We start from the raw sequence: 20,285 nt of genomic DNA on the forward strand, positions 1-20,285 counted from the left end.
CGGTGTGTCTGGGTGAGGTGTGCATCTGTGTGAGGCTGTCATGGTATAGGACATGTGTCTGCGTCAGAGCTGTGTGTGAGTGTGAGGTGTGTAGGCCAGGCCAAGGGTGCAGGCCTCCCTGGCAGGTGCACACAGCTGCGCATGAAGCGGTAAGTGGGGTGTGCCCCCCATTCAGCAGGCATCCTATACGGGTGCTACCTGGGGCCAGGTATCTCCTCTTCCCACTAGTTCTTCAGAAATATGACTTCCATCCTAATTCTCACACGAGAGTCCTTTCCCCAGGAACCCAGACTGAGGACAGGGCCTCAAACTCCCCACAATGTCAGGATGGCCTGGTGAAGGGCACAACTATGGAGGCATTGGTGTTAAAACCCTGCTGGAGACGCCATGGAGATAAAGCAGTGGCCACATATTAACTATCACAGGGAAGGAACCCTTAGGCACAGAGAGGAGGAAGAAGGCAAGGCAGCAGCCATGCATGGAGCCACCTCCTCATTCAGAACTTGCCAGAAGGAAAGAGAGGGGCACAAGCCAGTGCTCCAATCACAAGGACACCTGTGTGCAGGGGTGGGCACAGCTTTGGCTCTTGCTTTAATAATTTGTAATGATAAGAACAAATAGCGTTACAGATGATATAGGTGATCTTTTAAACTTCTTCATTTTTCTATAATTATCCATTTTTTTCAGTAATAAACTTGAAATTTTATGACAATATAAATATTTATTAAGGCATTACTTATAGAGGAGAAACAGGAAACTATAAATACTGAAAAGAAAGGATAAGCTTTACGCCGTATGGAATAAGGGACAGGCTTACAGATATTAAAAATAATGTGGTAAAAGGACATTTGATAGCACTGGGGTAAACGACTTACATGGCAAATAACACAGTATAGAAATACATTCTGATATCCATAGGTAAAACTTGGGTCCCTATGATCCAAGAGGCCTGGGTTAATTTACAGAAGCTACCAACACCTAAGGCAAGGTTCCCCCCTCATGAAAACTACAAAGATTTAATTCACAAAAGACCACAATCATGGTCTTGGGGGGAGTTTAGCCATGTGACCTTAGAAAATGACTTAACCTTCCAACCAGATGTCACCTGGGGAAGTTGATTAGGAGCCTAGCAGAACAGGGCTAAAGGGCTGGGGGTATAGCTCAGAGGTAGAGCACTTGCCTGTCATGCATGAGGCCCTGGGTTCAATCCCCAGCAGTGCAACATGAGCCATGAAGGTGGGAAAGAAAAGTTCTACACTACCCTAAAATGAGTTGCCTGGACAATGGAAGAGAGGCTGAGCATGTGGCAGCCAGCAAAAGCTCCACTAGGCTCTGTCTTGGATCCTTTCCAGTGTCCCAAGTCCTCTGTGTTCTTTTTAGCAAGCCCACACCAAGTCTAGGATAAAATAGTCACAAAACTATTAAAAGAGTCCCCAACTCTTTCCCTCCCCACAGGCATAGACCCCCTCTATGGCTCTTCCAGTGTGCCTCCAGGTCCCATTGGAGACTTTAGCTTGGGAACTTCTGAAGGACCAAACATGTCTCTTTGGGGACTCTCTGTCCCTCTGATAGTGGACACTCACTCACTTTCTACCTGAACCTGCATATGAAAGTCTTATCAATCTGGGTCTGTGAACTTCACACACACACTTCATTTCTTATTTTGAAAGACTCTCGTCTATAACCTCATATGTTCATCTAAAGAATGGTATAAAACTTAATCTTGAGCTCTAATGTGAGTGAGATGTCCCTTCTGGAAATGGCACAGCATACTTACAGCAGCAATTTTTAAAAATCAAAGTTTCCACTTTCATTTCTTAAAAACAATCAAGTTTCTGATTCCACTTTCAAACTGCTATAAAAGTATGTCATTTGTCAAAATGCAAACTATCTTTTGGCTTCAAAGTGAGAAATGCTTAGGAAAGGCAAAATATAGAACAACTTTTTCTTGCAAAAGGAAATAATTTTTTCTCACTGAAGTGGGCTGTCTGGACAATGGAAGAATCAAAAATAAAGTGATAATTTTTTCTAAGCAATGGTTTTTCTTGCGTGTGGTGCTAGAGGTTGGACCCAGGGCCTTCCCATACTAGGTGAACTCTCACAAAAACCCTGTGAGGTTGACAGTATTTGTTATGGTTTGGATTTTAAATGTCCCCCAAAGGCCCATAAAGGCTTGGTCCCTAGCTCATGGCACTACTGGGAGGTGGTAGCAACTTTAAGAGGTGGGAGGAAGTAAGGCCATTGAAGGCGTGCCCTTTGAGAGGTATCAGAACTTGCTCCCTGTCTTTCTCTGCTTCCTGGCCACCATGAGGTAAAAAACAATCCTCTTCTACCATGCACTCCCACCATGATGTTCTGCCTCACCACAGGCCCACAGCAGCTTGGCCAAGTGACCATGGATTCACATCTCTGACACCGTAAGTCAAAATAAACATTTCCTCCTTTTAAGTTGACTCATCTCAGGCATTTGTTATAGCAACAGAAAGCTGACTAACAGCTCTTATTATCTTCATTTCAGAAATAAGGAAGGCAAAGCTTAAAATGGTTTATTTACACTCAGAAGTTCATGTGAAAGCCCTGGGATCCCAGCCTGAAGCATGAGGCCATCCACTTATGCACTGAGACTCTGACGGGGACATGGGACATTAGACGGGAAACACAGCAGGCAGGCTGCAACCCTGATAAAGTGAAATGATCCACAAAGGAGTCGATGTGTATGAGTGAGAAATATTGTGACTATGCCACGTTTATACTTTGAGCAAAGGCAATTTTATATCCAAGCCAGAAATCATATCTTCTTACATGGCTGGAAGGCATGCAAAATGGCACAGCCACTTGGAAAACATTTTGGAAGGTTCTCATAAAACTGGCACATCCTCCACACAGAGGAAGCAGGTGGGTGGGGGGCTGCAGGGGTGGGTGGCAGAGGAAGGCACAATGAGGGAGGAGGGCAGGTGGGGGCTGCTTTGCACGGAGCCGTGGAGGTGGGTGCAGGAATCTGCATCTATCAAACCCCTCACAACTGTACTCTGAAGAAGGAGCGAGCTTCCGGAGTAATTCTATAGTAGTACAGAACCAAGATGAATACTTTAATTTTCACAATTGTTCTATGGATTTCTGGGACATTCACTATGAAGAAGTTGACATAGGTTATATGAGAACTTTCTGTACTGGTTTCATAATTCTGTAAACCGAAAATTATAGCAGAACAAAAATTTTGTTTTTTCAAAGGTAATTTTATGAAAAGCTGACTATAGCTGTGGTAACCAGGGTTTCTCACACACACATTTAAACTGTCTATTTTCTATTGTGGATCTTAGAAGAGGAAGGAATTTGATCTGGCCTTAGAAATTTTGTTTCTCATCTCTGAAAGCAAAGCACTCTCTATCTACTCTCACACCTCCCTTTGCCGTTCAGTTCCATTTAGCAGGCTATTTTAGTATACGTTTCCCCTAAGATATATTTTCTATTTTCCCAGTTTTAATCAGGAATTGCAACTCTTCTGGGTTTCCTGTTCCCAAGTAAGTGCTCGGTACTGTGTCAATAGCATATGTGGTTGCATTAGTAAATATTTTGACTTTAGATTAGTGTTTCTTAAAGTAGACTTTTACGGGCAGGCCCATATTTATTTCCCATTATACTTCCTGAAGAAGCTAAATCTTTTTGGGGGGAGAAGTTGTTGATATTATTCTGTAAATATTCCTTAGTGCCTCCTTCTGTATTTTCTTGCTATTCCACTGTGCAAGTCTGTGAAGATGCATAATTAGTGTGGTGTGTTAATAAGACACATTTGTCTTATTTGCACAGTCAGAAAAGGAAAAGGAAAGCATTCATTGATTATAAAACATAAGTTTGATGCCAGGTGAAAGTCAGCCCTGGCTCAAAGCAGTATTTAGAGGGTCACGTGGCAGGTCATCAGGTTTTCAAAGTCTCCTGTGTGCGCTGGAGGACAGGGTGGCAGAGCTGCAGATGGACAGACTGAGGCAACTTCCTTGTGATCACTGGTTGTGGGAGGGTGGGTGCAAGGGCTATGGTTTGGATGTGATATGGTCCCCCAAAGGATCTAGTACTCAAACCATCATCCCTAGTGTGGTGTCTAGTGGAAAGTAGTCAGGTCACTGGGGTACTGCCCTCAGAAGAGACTAATGGAGCTCCCCAGGGACCCCAGTTGCCTCCCATGAGAGTGAGTTGCTATAAAAGAACAAGCATGGCCCCTGCATCCCTCTGGCTCGTTGTCTGGCCACGTGATCTCTTCTGCACATTCTCCCACTGTCATGATGCCATCTGCCTTGTGGGCCTCCAGAGAGCTGAACAGAAGCCAGTGCCATGCTCTTAAATGGAACTGTGTTCCAAATAAACCTCTTTTCTTTATAAAGTACTCAGCCTCTGCTATTTTGTCATAACAACAAAAAATGGGCTGTGTTTACCTGCTGAATTGACTCTTTATTTTTCTTATTGTTTTGTCCATATCAGAACCACTACATTACAGATAATTTACCTTGATTCACTTTCAACAAGCTGGTACCTTAGAACCTTCTGAAACCGGCAGATTATTTAAACTACTAGCTGCTCTACTATTGTGTGGTTATGGTTAGTTTTTTGTAATTTCCAAGTTTACACAGAGACATTTAAGAATTGAAGCTAATAGTGCTGTAGCACCCAATGTAAAATAAATGTAAGTTTTAAAAACTTAAGCCAAGTACAGTAGAGCCCATCTGCAGTTCCAGCTACTCATGGGCAACATAGTGAGATTGGTATCAATAAAAAATTGTACACAAGCAGCAAGCATCAGTGAAATGAACTGCATTGCCTTGATGACAAAGAACGCACAATCTTTCATAAGACCCGCATGGTGCAATGATTCATCATTAGGGTCATAATAAATCAGCAAAAGTTGAAATAATGTCATCGTGACTAGTCACACATTTTAACACACATAGACTCAAATGAGCACTGACTACTTTGAAATGATGAAATCCTTTCTTGAATCACACATGCATCAAAGAAAAAAATCAAGATGAAAAGTATTCAGCATCTAGATGATGATGATTATAAAGACACATAGTTGGGCACTGGTGGTTGATGTCTGAAATCCTAACTACTTGGGAGGAAGAGATAGGGGAGGATTACAGTTTGAGGCCAACCTATGCAAAAAATGTGTGAGACCCCCATCTCAATGGAAAAATCTGGGCATGGTGGCATATTACTGTCATTCCAGCTATAGGAAGAAGTGTAAAATAGTAAGATTGAGGTCCAGGCCAGTCTGGGCAAAGAGTGAGACCCTGCCTCTCAAATAACCAGAGCAAAAGAGCTTGTAGAATGGCTTCAGTGGTAGAGCACCTGCCTAGTGAACATGAAGCCTTGAGTTCAAACCCCAGGAAGGAAGGAAAGAGGGAAGGAGGGAAAGAAAGAAGGAAAGAAGGGGGAAAGAAAGAGAAAGAGAGGAACAGCCATGGAACAGCCATACCACTCTGAACCTGCCCAATTGTGTCTGATCTTGGAAGAAAGAAAGGAAAGAAGGGAAAAAAATCAAAAAGGAAGGAAGGGAGAGAAGGAAGGAAGGAAGAAAAGAAGGGGAACTGAGGATTTAGCTCTGTGGTAGAATGCTTGCCTATCATATTTCAGGCCATGAGTTTGAGGCCATGAATTCAATCACCATCATCACAAAAAGTTAGAAAGAAGGAAAAAAGAAAAAAGCGAAGCCACTGGAAAAGGCTACATGTTGTGCACACATTCTGGAGATGGTACAGTGGCTTCCCAGGGTTGGGGGACAGAGAGGGCATGGGAGGAATAGGGGAAACACAGGGGTATTTAAGCAACGAACTTCTTCTAAGTTACACTATAATGAGGACATATGACATTAAACATTTTTCCAAAATCCATAGAACTAGGGCTGGGGGAGTGGCTCAAGTGGTAGAGCACCTGCCTAGCAAGCACAAGGTCCCGAATTCAAACCCCAGTACTGCCAAAACCCAAACAAACAAAAACCAACCAAACCAAAAACTTCCACAGAACTATACACACAAAGGGGAAAACTTAGTTAATTATGTATTGATACTGATTCATTAATTGTTACAAATACACGCAGTAATGCCAGATGCTAATAATAGGAGAAATGGGGGGGGGGAACAAGGAGTATATAAGAAGTCTCTCTTCTACTCCCTCAATGTTTCCACCAATCTAAAACTGTTCTAAAAAATAAAATGTATATAGATGTGTATATGTGTGTGTATATGTATGTATAATGAGCCCTATTTCAGTCTAATTTGTCTCAATTTATACAATGAACCTGTGTTTATGATATATTCCAGGGTGAATTCTCTGAACAGATAGTTTAGAAAAGACAGCATTGGAGAAAGAGTTTTAGATAACTTCCAAAATTTTGCAGGTATGTAAAAACCATGTGTGTTACCTGAATCTGTATCCCACATTGTAGGAAATACATGATCTACCCATCTTCAAGGTGAAGAAACAAAGGAAGTTTGGTCCAGGTGACAGGAAAAAAATTGTACACCATGGTAATTGAAGGACAATGCAAGATAGTTCTCTCCGAGATCTCAGGGAGCCCCTTCATCCTTTAGTGTGTCCATCCAACTCTTCTCAGTCACAGGGTCCTGAAAGACAGCACTGTGCTCCCCACTGTGCTCAGCCCTATCACACAGCCAAGTGGCTCAAAAGCAACTTGGCCAAGAGAGTAAGATGTGCTGTTTATACTGTGACATCATACCGGAAGTCATTGATAAGATGTTGTAAGTCTAGGTTACTAAAACATAATTAGTCACGTATCGCTTAATGACTGCTCGGTCAGTGACGGTCCCCATATGTGAGGATGGTCCTGTAAGACTACAATGGAGCTGGAAATTTTCCAAAGCCTAGCGACCATGTACAATGCATTCTTTACAACCGTGATGATTCTGGTGTGAACACACCTATGCTGCACACTGTCAGTCACACACAAGCACAGCACACGAGAATAAATGAAGTTACTGATTTACATATTCATCATGTCACACTTTCTGTTTTTCCCTTTTTTGTGGTGGTAACTAGGGTTTGAATTCAGAGTACTAGCTAGGCAGACACTTTACCACTTTAGCCGTGCCCCCAGACATTTATTCCTTTAGTTATTTTTCAGCTAGGTTCTCCTGCTTTTTGCCTGGGGCTGTCCTCAGACTATGGTCCTCTTCCTTCCACTTCCCGCATAGCTGGGATCACAGGCCACCACTCCTGGCTGTGGTTGAGATGGAGGTCTTGGTAACTCTTTGCCCAGGGTTGGTCTTAAACCTTGACCCTCCCATGTCCACCCCCACATAGCTGGGATTACAGGATTACAGACATGAGCCACTGCTCCCTGCTGTTAGAGTATACTCCTTCTACTTATAAAAAAAGACTACTATAAAACAGGCGGCCATATTGTGCTCCCAACAGTTTCAGTCAACTGGTGTTGACCTCAGCTCTTGCTGCATTGTTTTCTCTTGTGCTTGATCTAATCTTGTGTTGTTTTGTTTGTCATGGCCTTAGAAGCAGCAGACTGTACCATATGTGTGTGTACATGTACATATACATCTGTATATATCATATACAGACACCAGATAGCTTAGGTATGCAGTAATTATACCATCTAGGATCATGTAAGCATGCCATGTGGCGTTTATGCAATGCATTTCTCAGAATAAGTCCCTATCATTAAATAACACCTGACAGCATGAGAGAATAGTAACATATTTTTTAATGCTGGAGCACCAGATTTAATCTCACTCATCTGTACTTCTTGTAGGTGAAAGAGAAAAGCCTTGTGGCTTTTTCTGAAAAGCTCCCTTCTCGAGATGTTCAGAGGAAACAAGGGCACAGGCCACATCTCACAAGGAAGAGAGATCATTGCACTGAGGGAGCACAAATAAGCTATGGGTCAGGAGGTCACTCGTCACTGGAGGCCAGCCTTTAGCCACATTCCACATCTGGGGATAATGGGGTCCTAACCTTAGTCCTCTTTCATCTCACATGTGGGAGGTTCTTGGTCACAAAAGGATCAATTCAAAATCATTTTCAGTGACTTGGTGAATAAACTCTTCAATGGATGATGACATTGCATTGCTAAACAAAACTTGAACAAGCAGTAGTGCTTGGTGAGATCTGAGGAAGTGGAAGCTACCTTGTTTGACGTGTGCAATTGAATCCTAGCTGTCAAGTGCCTCCTGTAAGCGTCCAGTAGAACTGTGAGCGACCTCATCCATGCCCACATCTGTGTCTGCTGCTATTGCTTTCTTTAAAGGCATGGACCCCACTTGCTTATCCAAAGAACCTCATACAGTGTCTAGTTATTATCATTTGCTTTATCAGTGTGTCAGGAAACTTTATTCCTGAGTGAGGTCAATGGAGTATGAATTCCATGCTGATGGAAGAGCTAGACTACCTCAGAGAAGAAATGGACACACACCTTCTTGAAAATATTTTGTCCTTGTCAATATTTTCTTTGTATTCATGAGTTCAAGGAGCCCAGGAAAAGTTGTGGGCTTCCAAGTGTCACAAGAAGCCTTCAGGCAGCGCACCTGCTGGCTCAACTACGACCTAAGGTTGGTGTATCTTTAGGAAATAATGTATCAGGTACAAAGGTTATGAAAGCAACACTGGAGCTGGGGTGGAGCCCAGTAGAGAACGCTTGCCCTGAGTTCCATCCCCAGCACACACCCCTACAAAGAAAAAGAAATGAAAGGAAGCATTGAGAGTAAGCAAGACAGTTTCACGGTTATACTGAACTCATGCACTGTTTGAGCACAGTATTTTGCTATTAAAATGTGTTCAAGGATCATAGAAGTTTGGAGATAAACACATTATACACTACATTTTCAAATACCACACCAGGAAAAATTAGATGAAACCAATTCAAGAAGGAGGTGACAAAAAGACTACGTTCTAATCTCCTCTAAGGTTTACAAAAAGAGTTTCACTGACCTTCTAAAAGTTGGTAAATTTCCATTATTAAATAGACATTTTTCCTTCATATCATGAAAGAACTGACTGAAATTCAGAAATGCACTGATTCCACATTGTGATGAGGTTGAAATTTCTTCTTTTCTGTTTTATTAAATACTGATAATAAAATAATCTTCTGTATCAAATCCATGATTAAGGAAAAATATTAAGAAAATCCTAAATAATAGGCAATAGATTTAATTTTTAAATATGATTGATTAGATGAAGGTGGTGATGATGGCTTAAAGCATCCACACACTGAGTTTGGGAAAAGCTGTGGAAGATAAGGAACCCAGCTATGAGTAATCACAGGCAAAGACTTTCCTCCATGTAAGTTTTCTTTTGTGAAGTTTAAAATGCTTAACGAGGTGGCTTGTGCCTGTAATCCAAACTAATGTGGGAGCCAGAGGTAAGAGGATCTTGATGTCTGGTGCTGACCCTGAGCAGAAACGCAAGATCCTACCTGAAAAATAACTAAAGCCAAAAAAGGGTAGCCGGTGTGGCTTAAGTGGTAGAGTGCCTGCCTAGCAAGTGGGAGGCCCTGAGTTCAAACTCCAGTATTGCCAAAAGAGAAAGATCAAAGACTAGGGGAACGAAAAAGAAAAGATTAAAGACTGAGCGTGTGGCTCAAGCCATAGAGCACCTGCCTAGCAAGCATAAAACTCTGAGTTCAAATCCCTCACTGCTGGAGGTGGGGGCGCGGGGGCGGAGATCAAGCTTGTGTCCAAGCCTACCTGCTTAACGGCTGTTGTTGGCAGTCAGAGTATAATAACTTACCTCTCACTGAGAAGAGTTTACTTAAAATCCTTAAAGACTTGTCACATTGAAAGAGGAAAAAAAAAATACTCAGTGTTAAAATGCCATCCTTTGTTCTGGCAGTGTAACCTGGGTGTTTGCAAAATGGTCTACTAATTAAATATGCCCTTCAACTGTTCTGCATATCTGACACCTGGTCTTTGTGGGAAATTGTGATTTTTATCAACCAAATGTCAATTAAATGCTGTTATCTGGAACTCTCATCCATCTGGGATCTTTCCACTCAAGAAATGTCCACACCCGTGGCTGTCCCCCGCAGTGGGGAGACAGAGAAGACTGTCCTGTGTGAGGCACAGTAGACCACACTGATTAGAAATCAGGAGAACTGGCTTCTCAGAGCCAAGCCCAACTCCCCCACAGGCTGCAAAGCGCTCTGCCAGTCCCATGGCACTGGATGATGTCATGGGCTCTGCAGCTCTGCGAGATGAAAGGGATACAGCAGAGCCCGCTGGCACTAGAAACGTTCCCAACACACTGTGCACAGCCCAGCTGAGAGCCCAGAGAAAGCAACGGATCCAGCCACTCAGCCCGGGCCCAGGAGCCACCAGCGTCGCTGCTTTGCAGAGGAGAGCTGGAAGACAACGTGGTCCATGTTTAACAAAGGAATGCGTGGCCCTGCAGGCCGGGGGCGCTGACTACCTGCTGCAAGTGAACTTTCTGCATCGCCCTGCAGGCCTGGGAGCTCAGCCCCGCCTTTGATGTTCTGGGACTGATCGGTGATCAAATTACAGGCATTTCATCTCCCTGCTCGTCTGCCTTTGATCTGCATGGCTAATTTCATTTTCCTGGATTGGAAGTTTCGTCTGGGCTTGTGCTGACACACATTTTTGGGAAGGTAGAAGCATTTGGCATTGAAGCACTGCCAAGCTGAAACTAAGCTACCAAAAGGGTGAGTACTGGAGAGATCTGAGCCGTCGCAGGTACTGGGGTTGCTGTTTTGTGTGGCGTTTTCTGCACTTTGGGGTGGTTCTAAGGAAAAGATGATTTTGATCAGTTAAGGGAAGCCCTGTTTGCAGCTGAATGCTGGCGCTATTTGTGTGTCTGATCCAATTTGATACTGGGTGCAACGTTTGAGAGTCTGCAATGTCCTGCAAACGTTACTAGGAAACAAGTTGTTCAGACAGGACAAAACAGAGTGGCACAGAACCGAGCTAGCTCAAGCTGGCCACCCAGGTCCGGTACTTGCAGACTACCCTGGTTAGTAAGAAGTCAGTGGGACTGTGCTTTCGAAAAACACTGTACTTGCTTTCTTACATAAAAACACAGAATGCATGGCTGGCAAAGCTGTCTCTTCAGTTTATTTATTCTGTCACCTCCGAGATGTAAACCTATCACTTCCATTTCCGAATGCAGTCGGTGTCTCACTCAGTGGGTGAACAGGTGTGTGAGTGCAAGAAAGCCTTTTATGTGTGAAACTGAAGAGTTTCAAAACAGTCAGGGTAAAGTTGCACTAGGTTTGGCTAAAAATATTCTAGCCATTTTCTGTAACCTTTGTAAATAGCCTTGTTTAGAGAAACGTTCACGAGGTTAATATTCCAAAATTAACATTTACTTTCATTTATAGTGACAGCTGTTGTAAATTACAATTTGCCAAGTGTTTATGAAAACTAGCTGAGTAATGAACAGTTATTATGTTACATAAAATATTTTAGTCACATTTTCCCATTTGGTTTTAAAAAAACAAATGATATTGCTGCAGTGAATTTGAAATTTAACTGTTACTTCTTTGTGAATTGAATGACACTCCCCTACACACACACACACACACACACACACGCACACGCACGCACGAACCACAAAGAAATCATTAAGCATAAGGCCAGTTATCCTTGACTGCGAAACTCTGATGAAACAGGAAAGGTCTAAAATCTCATTTCAGACGCAATTAATTTTTCTTAACCAATTACTGAAATAACTTTCTCAACTTTCCTTTTGATATTAAGAAGATAATTAACATTGTCTGCTTAATTTTAAACCTTTGATTTTTTTTTAGAGTGGTGATTGTTTAGACCCATGCCAAATTACTAACTATATTTTTAAGTGTGTCAGTAAGAACGTAATCTAAAAGACTTAACTATTATTTAAGTGCTCTTCAAGAAGAATATTTTTGGTCATTCTTGTTCTCTCTAGAGATAACCCTCCTTCAATCTATTGAAAGTGTACTCCTTTCCTGATAAACGTTACATTAAAAAATGAAGAGCACTTTTTTCTACTAATAATTCAACCAGTCATGTTTATAATATCCTGACTTTTAAAAATTTTTGTTTGCCCCCAAAGCCCTCTTTAAATCATTAAAAAAACAAAACAACAACAAAAAAAAAACAGTGTTAATGCTCACATTCAGAGGAGAAAAATTAGCTTTTAAAGTAAAATCTCGAGATGATGCCAGGAGAATTAGCACACTTGCGGACTTGCTCACTTAGTTTAGATTTGGGGTTGGAGATTTTTTTAAATGACTGTTTATTCTGCTGCTAGGTTCATTTTAACAAACACAGACCTTCCTTAGCACAAAACAAAGGAGAGAATTAGTAATTATCTGATTAATTTGGGCTTTGTAGAAAACTAGCTTGGACAAGTCAAGTCCTTGAAAATCCACTTCAGTGTCTGAATTAATTCAGTGAATTGTTTACTTGTGTGCCTTTGTTGAGAAAGGAAGCCAAGTGCATTTGGTTTTAAAAGCAGGCTGGCTATTGCTGAAGGTACAGGTACCATGTCATGAGGCCCTTCTTAATTAGCTGTGTGGAGATGACCCCATCCAGAGTCTGTAGATTCAGCCATAATAGTTCTCAGAGCACAAAGCCACTCATGTTACATTCTTCAAAGACTCTCCTGTCCATGGCTTCAATGGCAGCTCTGTCACTGCAGCAAGGGCACATCTTCAAAGACTTTGATTTCTAGTCTTGATTCTGTCACTGATGAGCTATGAGACCTTAAGAGAGTCACTTCATGCTCAGTTTCCTCCTGTGAGAAGCAGGTGGGGGAAAGGGGGTTGGCCAGCACATTTTCATGAAATAAGCACACCTGTAATTTTTAGAACCATTGTACAGATGAGAAACTGAGACAATAGAAAAGTAACTTGGAGATCTTAACAAGGTCCTATGGCCTTCCGATGCTGGCTTGTGTGAGGTCTATTTTCCAACCATTGCTAAAATAAATGCACTGGGAAGCCGAAGTAAAAATAGTCCCTTCCTGTTGCTTTCAGTCCTACTTTAGACTTAACCAGTCACTTAGCTAGAATTGCCCCTTACTTCCCAACGGTTCCTCCACTTCTGTATTTCTAAGCTGTCTAAACAGAATTACTGCTGCATATAGTTTACTACAACATTTAAAGTAATCTCACAAAAAAAAGTTGAATATATCAATGAAATTATGTTGTGGGGGTTGATTGTGAGTTTGTGGGAGTCAACATTATATAAGCACATCTTTGTGTGTTTTCAAAAAAATTGATATTTTCTTAGGAGATATCAGTAGGATCCAGGGAAAGTTGAAGAGTTAATTATTAAAAGTTATTATTCCTCAAGAGAGATTTTCAGTGGGATTTTGTGAAATTTCAGTTTGCAAATTTAGTATAGTTTCATACATGATATGATTCCTGCCATGTTTGATTATGTTAATAATTTTTTAGTGCATTTTCATTAAATATTTCTGGTTTTTTCTTTCTTGGAAAAATATTTGTTGTGACAAATTTAATTTGACTACTGATTAAATTTGACATCTATCTACTATATTCAAGGCCAATTAGCACTCCTTTATACTATGCATTGTAAGATTTCCTATAAATCTTTACAGGTTATTACTGGCATTCACCAGGAGTTATTAACTCATTAATTATTTAGTTCACCAATTATTAACTGATGAAATGATATGTGTTGAATATTTGTGTGTCGGGCCCACAAACGATGTATTTTTAAATGCTATCTCATTTAAATGTACAGCTAATAGCTTGTCACCCATTATATGGATGAGAAAGATGAGTCTTGCAGGAGTTGAGCAAGTGTACATGATCACAGGGCTGATTCAGGGGCAGCACTACTATCAATATCATCTCAAAATGTAGATTCCTTCATTCTGGGGCTAGACAGTTAATTCTATTATAAGAATTACATAGAGCTGACTGTCAGAAGCCACGACAGCAAAAACTTTAGCCAAAAAAAAAAAAAAAGGCTGTTTTTTTTCTTTGTATTAGGCATTTTGATAGAGTTCTATCAGCTGGCCCAGAATCTTAAACCAAAAAGGACCTCAACCCATCCTTTGTGCATGTTGACAAGTTAAACATCCTATTAAACGTCCTTGTTCTTTGGCAGCCCTGTAGCCTCACACCATGGGCTTCTGCCCAGCCAACCTGTACTGCAGTTAGCACTGGGTGGAGAAGCCCACCACGGTTATGGAGAGGGAGAGGAGAGCCAACCCATCTCTCTGTTTAAACCCATGAAGAGTGGTCCACAGGGACACCCTGGGCCAAGACGGCAGGGACTCACAAGACCAGAGTGAGGGCTAAGTGTAACAACTCTACTCTGCAAATGTCTGACCTTCCAGAGACTAAGCAGTTTCTTTGGCCTTCAGTGTGTGCTGGCTTATGCACTAGTGGTAGGTGGTGATGATGTCAGGACTCGGGGAGCCCAGATTTTGGTCCCAGCTGTATTGTTAACATGTTGTGTGGCTTGTACCTGTCACTAAGCCTCAGTTCTCATGATTCTCCCCAGCCCTGAACTGACAGTCTGTAACTGGCAGCACTGGGTGTTGGGAGTTAAATAGTTGGGTCTTGTGGGGGTTTTTTCCCCCCTTATTTTGGCAAATTTTATTACCTTTTGAGAGTCTCACTCTCAAATTAATTCACTCAACAAATTTGTCATGAGTACCTCCTGTGTGTCAAGCACTGAGAACTCATGTGACACAATTTCATTTTTTTCATGTAACTTGCATTCTATTCCATTTCCCAAGGACCAGTGATTTACAGTAGAATTTCTAGAGGTCAGACAATTTCCTGTTAGTAACTTCAGTCACTTTAATTTTATCACTGAAACTATTTTTTCCAAGAAATATATTACTTCATTAGATCAAATTTTGGGCAAAACTATGTGTATCAGCTTTATGATATTACTAAAACTAGCTTCAGAAAACCAACCTGAAACATAACCTTCAAAACAAACACCTTTATCAAGATTCTCAGAGCTTTTGGCTTTTCTACTCAAAATTCTAAGCCATTAATGATACCCAGTGCTACAAAGGGGATGGCCCTGACTCCGAGCACCCATTTCATTCTGAGTGGGCCTAGGGCTCGTGTCATGCAATTCTTTCTGAACTGCCATTGGGGCTCAGCTGTGGGCCTGAGTTTTCCTCACTCAGATCACATAAGCACTCAAAGTAAGGTCAAGTGGAAAATATTGACTGAACTTGGCCTCTTAAGACACATCTAACAGCTCTTTTCCTCCCTGTCAACTGGCATTTCAGTTGCCTTTCATTGTGATGGTGAGCATGGAAGGTCCCAGAAAAGCGATACAGTTCTATCCAGAACTGAACCCTTTAGCAAGCACTTACTATGTTAGCCTAACGGCTTTAAACACCTGTTGTTATCAAACAACCACCACTGAAGCAACTGGTGGTACAGATGAACTGCAGGAAACTTAGGGAGATTAATTTTTCCAAGGTTGTACAACTAGGGAATGCCAAGCTGGCATCAAGACCAGATTGTCTGATGCCAAAACCCGTGTGTGTTCAGCATAGGATCTCTCTCTCTCTAGAGGGAGCTGACAGGCTAGCTGGCAAAGCCAGTCAAGTACACACGAGATGGTTGGGTCCCTAATGAACTGAATACTGCTGCTGTCTCTATAGACAAAGTACAGAAGAGGTCAGCCAGGACAAAAGTGCGCCAAGTCAGAGAAGGAAGTTCCAGGGTGGGCAGATTAAATTCCACCAGAAAATGTATATTGAACATTTGTTTGAAGGATCCAAACAGAGATACAAATTGGAACAAAATATGCCCTGTCTCCCGTACTGTTTTAGGTCCTCAAGGAAGAAAGCTAAGGCCACAGATGCCCTTGATGGAGGTAGACTGCAGCAAGTGCTAAGGAAGCACAGACTGTGGAAGAGAGGAATTGTCACACATATTTAGGGGGAATTCATGGGAGTTGTGGCTTTCGAACTAGCTGGTCCTGAAATAGAAGGAAGAGAGAGTCAAGGAAGATGTGTGGGCTTAGATGAAGTTTCTGGAGCCCAGGAAGGGCAAATTCAGGGCACATTTGAGGCAAGGCAAGCAGACCAGTTTGGTCAGAAAAGAAAGTGTGGGTCCAGCAGAGGAAGATAAGGCTGGAACTGTGGGTGGAACCCAAATGTGTACATCTTTGAACACCAGTCCAAAGAGTGCAGAGGTGTTCCTCACAGGGAGGAACGTCCTGTCTATCTCTTCAGCAATCTGTGGCAGCCATGAATAGCAGGCACTGGATGGAGGGCTGGGGCCAGTGGGAAGGAGCTGTACTATGGTGGAGGTGGTGGGCACCAAGAGAGAAAGAGGAAGAAAGGTGAGTGCCTGAGACTGGCAAAGGAATAAACAATAATTCCATTTATTAAAGATGAACTGAGTACCCTCTATGTGGTAGGCTTTAGGATTTCAAGAAAATAAAGATGTGGCAGGGAGTCATAGCTCACACCTATAATCCCAGCTATTTGGGAGGCAGAGATACATACAGAGGGTGACAATTCCAGGCCAGTCTGGGCAAAAAGTTAGTGAGACCCCCATCTCAATAACAACAAAAAATAGGCATGGTGGTACAAGACTATAATCTGAGCTACAAAGGGAGAAATAGGTAAGAATTGGGGTCTGAGGCCCACCATGGGCAAAAACAGGAGAATCTGATAACTAAAGCAAAAAGGATTGGGGCTGTGGCCCAAGTGATAGTGCGCCTGTCTAGCAAGTCTGAGGCCCCGAGTTCAAACCCCAGTTCAACATGTGTTCCCTCATGTGTTCAGGAGGTCCAGGTCTAGCTGGGAAATGATCCGGTGAATGGATCACTTCAGCTAATGTGGGAGTGAGTAAGTTCATGATGCGACCACGACTCTAGAACCAGGCAACAGGCAGACGGCCGGGAAACAAATCCACACTTGCTCTGAGGCAAGGCGGCCTTAGTGAGCTGGGTGATCGCCATCTTGACCGACCCAAGCTAAATGACCACAGGCAAAGATCTGGGCGCTCTGCTCGGGCCTTTCCTCCCATGCAGAAGCAGAATAGGGTTAGGATGCGACCTGGCGCGGGAAAGGTGCAAGTGAGAACATGTGCACTGTTTGTAAATTGCCTACAAGGAAGTCCTCCTTGCGATTGTACTCTAACTGTGACAAATTTGAAATGCACAACCTCACTTGTCGATATTCTTCACAAGTTCCAGTGCAGCTCTTCTTGTGGGATCACAAGATGGGATTTGGGGTAATTAATGCGCACAACATCCATTTATTCACTCAACCGGCTTTTACCGAGAGTCCCCAGTAGTGCTGGAAGAAATGCCATACCTCTTAGTCATGCACCGTATCTTGGGTTTGAAGGAATCATATCCACTTACCACTCACTGAATAGACAGAACGGTTCCACTGCTGAGTTTCCTTTTTTACAGACATGATTCCTTCAACTTTTAAAACAAAACGGTAAAATAGCACTGTTAGCTCTGCTGCACAAATGCGCAAACTAAAGCTCTGAAATGCAAATTAACCTTCACCCTGTGAAGCCATGGGACTCGACCCTCGCAGCTGAGCTGCTGGGCCTCGCAGGGAGGAGGTAGACACTTGCCGGCGGTAGGACGCAGGCCTGCCCCGCAGTTACTGTGCAGTGACTAGCTGGGGGAGCACGTGCTGAAGAAACGCATCAAGCAATCGCGAGGCGGCCACGCCACGATCTTGACCGACCCGAGCTAACTGGCCACAGGCAAAGATCTGGCCCGTCTTCTCGGGATTTTCCTCCCATGCAGAAGCCGGCTAGGGTTAGGATGCAACCTGGCGCGGGAAAGGTGCAAAGGCCCAGGGTGGAGACTCGCTTTCTTCGACGCAAGTTCCCCTAACACAACCAAGGTCTTGGTGGCCTTGGCTCCCCCAACCTAACCCTCCTTTCTCTGCCCCGCATTCACCCGCCCAGCAGCCGCAAGGGTCAGATCACCAGTGCAGGTGACGGTGGCTGGGACCGCGGGACCCTGCAGCGTCTAAGCGAGGGGCGGGGCCGGCGGGGCAAGGGGGTGAGGAGGAGCGGAGGGGGCGGGGCTCCTGCTGGGGGGCGGGGCTCTTTGAGGGGCGGGGCATCCGAGGTGGGCGGGGCGGCGGTTGCCCGGTTACGAGAGAGCGCGGAGTGGGGGCGCGGGGAGGTGCTAGGCGTGCGCGCCCAGAGAGGACCAGCATCCCGCCCCACGCCCCGCGTCCCGCGCCCCGCGCCCCGCGCCTCCGCTCCAGCCGGACCCGCAGGGCAGCACCGGCCGGCGGAGCCTCCCGGGTGCCTGGGAAGGTAGGTTCTCCGCTCCTTCCGGGCTCCAGCCCTGCCCTGCCCTCGGGAGACCCCAGTGGGACAGGAGCCCCGAAAAGAGGCCCCTGTCTGACGGAGGGGGAGCGCACACGGCGGCTGCTCGTGTGCGGGAGAGCCGCGCCAGGGCCTCCGGGACGGGTGACAGACAGCCAGGGCCAGCAGGAGGGGGCCCTGGGATGCAGAGCTTTGGCCACAGGCACTGCGCGCCTTCTGGTATCGCTGGCGGAGGCGTAGACTCCCATCTGGGGACCTTGTAAATAGAAAATGTGCTTGCAAGGCAAGCCTGTGTGAGTCTGTAACTGAACCTGCATCACGTATAACCCGGGCCTGCACTGCTGCAAGGCATCCTGGAGTGCCCCACGCCGACACCCCAGGACACCGACACCCCAGGGGACACCGACGCCCCGCGAGACACGGACACCCCAGGGGACACCGATACCCCAGGGGACACTGACACCCCGGGGACACTGACACCCCATGGGACACCTACACCCCAGGGGACACCGACACCCCGGGGACACTGACACCCCGGGAATGCCACCTGTGCAGCACGTGTGCGTCCCAGGCCCCTCTCCAGGATTGCAGCCAGGAAGGAAAAATATCTGTCTGTAGCCTGGAATCATAATCCTTCCATGCAAAAAGATCCTTAAATACAGCAGGATTTGCTAGTGCATTGATAAGTGGAGCATGTGACAGATCTAGAAAAAGGAAGGCAGCTCTCACAGGGCAGCTCTCTCAGCCCTTGTCAGGGTACCTAGAGACCATCTTTGGCCGGATCAAAATCTATGATTTGTTTTAATGGTAATAAACCAATCCATCAAGCCTACACACACCATTGTAAAAACTCACGTCGCTTTTGTTTTGCATTTTAATACCAGCATTCAGTCGACAAACAAAATGAGTGTTTTCAGTATTTCTTTAAATGAAACAATTTCACTCAATACATTTATGAAGGTATACTTCTTATTCTAATGACAGGCCCTTTGACTACAAGACAGTTTCTTTATGTAAACAGGAAGCAGATATTGTTAAACATGACTTATGTAAACAGAAGAATTTATTTTCATGTTGCTATTTCACGATCAAGTACTGAGATGCAAAAGGGAGGATTATATTGCATTAGTCCAGGATTGACTCAGTGTGTTTTCTGTGGAGGAATTCCACCGTAGGCGTTTTTTTTCTTTTTTGCCAATGCTGTTTCACATAATTTTAAAATATACCTTTATTTCAAGCATATTATCTCATTTAAAGCTATGTACCTGAAGTGCTGAGAATCGAGTCCTAGTGTGGAAGGAGTAATGTACAAAGAATGTTTTACATGTTTATCAAGTTGTCCTGAAAATAATAGGAACACACTGTGGAAAAACTGGCTTGGCGTCAGTGCATGAAGTGTTAGCATGAGCTCTGCAAGTCCTTTACTTTTTAATCAATGAAAATGTTTTCGGGCATCTACTTTATTACCAAGGCCATTGTGGCTTTATTGACTTGAAATTTTTTTTTTCCCCAGTAGGTGTTAACTCTGAGACGTTGAGTTAGTATTTTCCGGGACAGTTGTGGAAGTTCTTTGTTTCTTTGAGCTTCTTATAACTGAGTCCAGGCTGGACTTCAGTTTAAACCTGAAGCGTTAAGGATGTGTTAAGTCACCTTTTCACTAGAAATTGCAGGATAAATTGCCTTACCTATGAAAAGATCTGACAAAGGGACATTGCTAATATTTAAGTAGTAATGAAGGAGGTTTTTTGAAAGAACAGAAGTTTAATTCAGATAATTAATTTAATTAGATGCTTCTGAGGTTTAATTTATATACATATTAGAATGGAAAATGAATCAAGGCAAGTAGTGTGTACTGTACTTAATTTATTAATTTAATTTGCTGGCTATAGCTCTATTACAAGAATGAGGAGCATTTTGGGGACATTATAGTGAGGAATTCTGCTAATACTCATGAAGAGAATTTTCTTCTTCTTTTTCACCTACTTAAACCTCTGAACCCATGCTTAGCTTA

General features: G+C 43.6%; 1 protein-coding gene and 1 non-coding gene across 4 annotated transcripts in view; both read left to right on the plus strand.

Moving 5' to 3' along the window:
* Window positions 1-1,154: 1,154 nt before the first annotated feature.
* Trnad-guc (transfer RNA aspartic acid (anticodon GUC)) lies at window positions 1,155-1,224 on the plus strand. The gene has a single exon. It is a non-coding gene; the product is annotated as a tRNA-Asp (tRNA).
* Window positions 1,225-10,183: 8,959 nt separating this feature from the next.
* Window positions 10,184-20,285, plus strand: part of Tnfrsf19 (TNF receptor superfamily member 19) — an 83,769-nt gene continuing 73,667 nt past the window's right edge. The window contains exon 1 of one of the 3 annotated variants that reach the window (XM_074043728.1): window positions 10,184-10,675. The gene's annotated coding sequence lies outside the window, so the exon portion shown is untranslated. Of the gene's footprint in view, window positions 10,676-18,184; window positions 18,263-20,285 lie in introns of those variants that run through there. The other 2 variants (XM_074043730.1, XM_074043729.1) reach the window with 2 other exon arrangements.

The sequence above is a fragment of the Castor canadensis genome, chromosome 10 (assembly GCF_047511655.1).
Source record: "Castor canadensis chromosome 10, mCasCan1.hap1v2, whole genome shotgun sequence".
Classification (NCBI taxonomy): domain Eukaryota; kingdom Metazoa; phylum Chordata; class Mammalia; order Rodentia; family Castoridae; genus Castor; species Castor canadensis.